This window comes from Oncorhynchus mykiss, chromosome 22 (genome assembly GCF_057628025.1).
Source record: "Oncorhynchus mykiss isolate SJ-2025 chromosome 22, ASM5762802v1, whole genome shotgun sequence".
Lineage (NCBI taxonomy): Eukaryota > Metazoa > Chordata > Actinopteri > Salmoniformes > Salmonidae > Oncorhynchus > Oncorhynchus mykiss.
The window spans coordinates 56,239,599-56,243,777 of NC_143043.1; the positions used below are offsets into that span (position 1 = coordinate 56,239,599).

A 4,179-nucleotide genomic window follows, 5' to 3' on the forward strand; every position below is an offset into this window, starting at 1 on the left:
GTACCCTCCCACTACCCTGACCTGTAGTATCCCCCCCTTCTACCCTGACCTGTAGTACACCCCCTACCCAGACCTGTAGTACCCTCCCACTACCCTGACCTGTAGTATCCCCCCCTTCTACCCTGACCTGTAGTACACCCCCTACCCAGACCTGTAGTACCCTCCCACTACCCAGACCTGTAGTACCCTCCCACTACCCTGACCTGTAGTACCCTCCCACTACCCTGACCTGTAGTACACCCCCTACCCAGACCTGTAGTACCCTCCCACTACCCTGACCTGTAGTACCCTCCCACTACCCTGACCTGTAGTACACCCCCTACCCAGACCTGTAGTACCCTCCCACTACCCTGACCTGTAGTACCCTCCCACTACCCTGACCTGTAGTATCCCCCCCTTCTACCCTGACCTGTAGTACCCTCCCACTACCCTGACCTGTAGTACCCTCCCACTACCCTGACCTGTAGTACCCTCCCACTACCCTGACCTGTAGTACCCTCCCACTACCCTGACCTGTAGTACACCCCCTACCTAGACCTGTAGTATCGAATAGCTATTTGTTCACATGGAAATTAAGTAATAAAACCATTTCTAGTCTCAGCCATGTATTTTATTGTCCTTTTTAAATAGTTATCTTTTTGTTCAGAAACACATTTCATAATTAGATTTTATACATTTTAGTTAATGACATTTCATACATTTTAGTTAATGAAGTGTTAGAAACATGTCACTGAGTGTTAAAAAATGTTAGTAATTTTGTCACAATAACAAACTCACATAGATCTGCTGGAATAAACAAGTTATGACATGATGACCAAGTATGTCTATCAGGGATGACATAGTGACCAGGTATGACATAATGAACAGGTAAGCCTATCAGGGATGACATAGTCACCAGGTAAGCCTATTAGGGATGACATTGTCACCAGGTATGACATAATGACCAGTTATGACATAATGACCAGGTATGCCTATCAGGGATGACATAGTGACCAGGTAAGCCTATCAGGGATAACATAGTGACCAGGTATGCCTATCAGGGATGACATAGTGCCCAGGTATGCCTATCAGGGATAACATAGTGACCAGGTATGCCTATCAGGGATGACATAGTGACCAGGTATGCCTATCAGGGATGACATAGTGCCCAGGTATGCCTATCAGGGATAACATAGTGCCCAGGTATGCCTATCAGGTATGACATAATGACCAGGTAAGCCTATCAGGATGACATAGTCACCAGGTAAGCCTATTAGGGATGACATAGTCACCAGGTAAGCCTATCAGGGATGACATAGTCACCAGGTAAGCCTATTAGGGATGACATTGTCACCAGGTATGACATAATGACCAGGTATGACATAATGACCAGGTATGCCTATCAGGGATGACATAGTGACCAGGTATGCCTATCAGGGATGACATAGTAACCAGGTATGCCTATCAGGGATGACATAGTGCCCAGGTATGCCTATCAGGGATGACATAGTCACCAGGTAAGCCTATTAGGGATGACATAGTGACCAGGTATGCCTATCAGGGATGACATAGTGACCAGGTATGCCTATCAGGTATGACATAATGACCAGGTAAGCCTATCAGGATGACATAGTCACCAGGTAAGCCTATTAGGGATGACATAGTCACCAGGTAAGCCTATTAGGGATGACATAGTCACCAGGTAAGCCTATCAGAGCCCTTTTCTGCACTCACCAGTCACGTGTATGTCCCCCTAATATGTTTCTCTGGCAGGTCCTCTATTTAGATAGGCTATATATGTCCCCCTTTCTGTAACAGAATGCCCCTTCATATGAATTACAATCCCTTTATTAGGTTAAATGAACCTCAATGAACTTTTCCTAAAGTATCAATACCTCCAATGCATGACGAAATGTAACTTTGATCTCTCTCTCTCTCTAATGAAATGCCATAAGGAGAAATTTTAATTGTCAGTCTAGTAGCAGTGTAGTAATATGAATGACATTTTTTGTGATTTTGTAAAAAAAATTATAAGTTCACCATCATTTGCTCAAAGTGAAGTATTTGTTTCACGCCAGGCCTCCCAAACCAGACTGTCACGCCAGGCTTTCCTAACCAGACTGTCACGGCAGGCCTTCCTAACCAGACTGTCACGGCAGGCCTTCCTAACCAGACTGTCACACAAGGCCTTCCTAACCAGACTGTGTCACACAAGGCCTTCCTAACCAGACTGTCACGGCAGGCCTTCCTAACCAGCCTGTCACGGCAGGCTTTCCTAACCAGCCTGTCACGGCAGGCCTTCCTAACCAGCCTGTCACGGCAGGCTTTCCTAACCAGCCTGTCACGGCAGGCTTTCCTAACCAGACTGTCACGGCAGGCTTTCCTAACCAGACTGTCACGGCAGGCCTTCCTAACCAGACTGTCACGCCAGGCCTTCCTAACCAGACTGTCACGGCAGGCCTTCCTAACCAGACTGTCACACAAGGCCTTCCTAACCAGACTGTCACGGCAGGCCTTCCTAACCAGACTGTCACGGCAGGCCTTCCTAACCAGACTGTCACGCCAGGCCTTCCTAACCAGCCTGTGTCACACAAGACCTTCCTAACCAGACTGTCACGCCAGGCCTTCCTAACCAGACTGTTAGGCCTTCCTTCCTAACCAGACTGTCACGCCAGGCCTTCCTAACCAGACTGTCACACAAGGCCTTCCTAACCAGACTGTTAGGCCTTCCTTCCTAACCAGACTGTCACGCCAGGCCTTCCTAGCCAGACTGTCACACAAGGCCTTCCTAACCAGACTGTCACACAAGGCCTTCCTAACCAGACTGTCACACAAGGCCTTCCTAACCAGACTGTCACAAAAGGCCTTCCTAACCAGACTGTCACACAAGGCCTTCCTAACCAGACTGTCACACAAGACCTTCCTAACCAGACTGTCACACAAGGCCTTCCAAACCAGACTGTGTCACAAGGCCTTCCTAACCAGACTGTCACGGCAGGCCTTCCTAACCAGACTGTCACGCCAGGCCTTCCTAACCAGCCTGTGTCACACAAGACCTTCCTAACCAGACTGTCACGCCAGGCCTTCCTAACCAGACTGTCAGGCCTTCCTTCCTAACCAGACTGTCACGGCAGGCCTTCCTAACCAGACTGTCACACAAGGCCTTCCTAACTAGACTGTCACACAAGGTCTTCCTAACCAGACTGTCACACAAGGCCTTCCTAACCAGACTGTCAGGCCTTCCTTCCTAACCAGACTGTCACGGCAGGCATTCCTAACCAGACTGTCACACAAGGCCTTCCTAACCAGACTGTCACACAAGGTCTTCCTAACCAGACTGTCACACAAGGCCTTCCAAACCAGACTGTCACGGCAGGCCTTCCTAACCAGACTGTCACGGCAGGCCTTCCTAACCAGACTGTCACACAAGGCCTTCCTAACCAGACTGTCACACAAGGCCTTCCTAACCAGACTGTCACACAAGGCCTTCCTAACCAGACTGTCCCGCCAGGCCTTCCTAACCAGACTGTCACACAAGGCCTTCCTAACCAGACTGTCACGGCAGGCCTTCCTAACCAGACTGTCACACAAGGCCTTCCTAACCAGACTGTCACGGCAGGCCTTCCTAACCAGACTGTCACGGCAGGCCTTCCTAACCAGACTGTCACGGCAGGCCTTCCTAACCAGACTGTCACGCCAGGCCTTCCTAACCAGCCTGTGTCACACAAGACCTTCCTAACCAGACTGTCACGCCAGGCCTTCCTAACCAGACTGTTAGGCCTTCCTTCCTAACCAGACTGTCACGCCAGGCCTTCCTAACCAGACTGTCACACAAGGCCTTCCTAACCAGACTGTTAGGCCTTCCTTCCTAACCAGACTGTCACGCCAGGCCTTCCTAACCAGACTGTCACACAAGGCCTTCCTAACCAGACTGTCACACAAGGCCTTCCTAACCAGACTGTCACACAAGGCCTTCCTAACCAGACTGTCACACCAGGCCTTCCTAACCAGACTGTCACACAAGGCCTTCCTAACCAGACTGTAACACAAGACCTTCCTAACCAGACTGTCACACAAGGCCTTCCTAACCAGACTGTCACACAAGGCCTTCCAAACCAGACTGTCACACAAGGCCTTCCTAACCAGACTGTCACACAAGGCCTTCCTAAACGGACTGTCACACAAGGCCTTCCAAACCGG

At 49.8% G+C, this 4,179-nt stretch overlaps 1 long non-coding RNA gene across 1 annotated transcript; it reads left to right on the plus strand.

Moving 5' to 3' along the window:
- Nucleotides 1–1,030: 1,030 nt before the first annotated feature.
- On the plus strand, nucleotides 1,031–1,277 carry LOC149972917 (uncharacterized). The gene is made up of 2 exons (XR_016490706.1): nucleotides 1,031–1,089; nucleotides 1,196–1,277. It is a non-coding gene; the product is annotated as an uncharacterized LOC149972917 (long non-coding RNA).
- The last annotated feature ends 2,902 nt before the right edge of the window (nucleotides 1,278–4,179 follow it).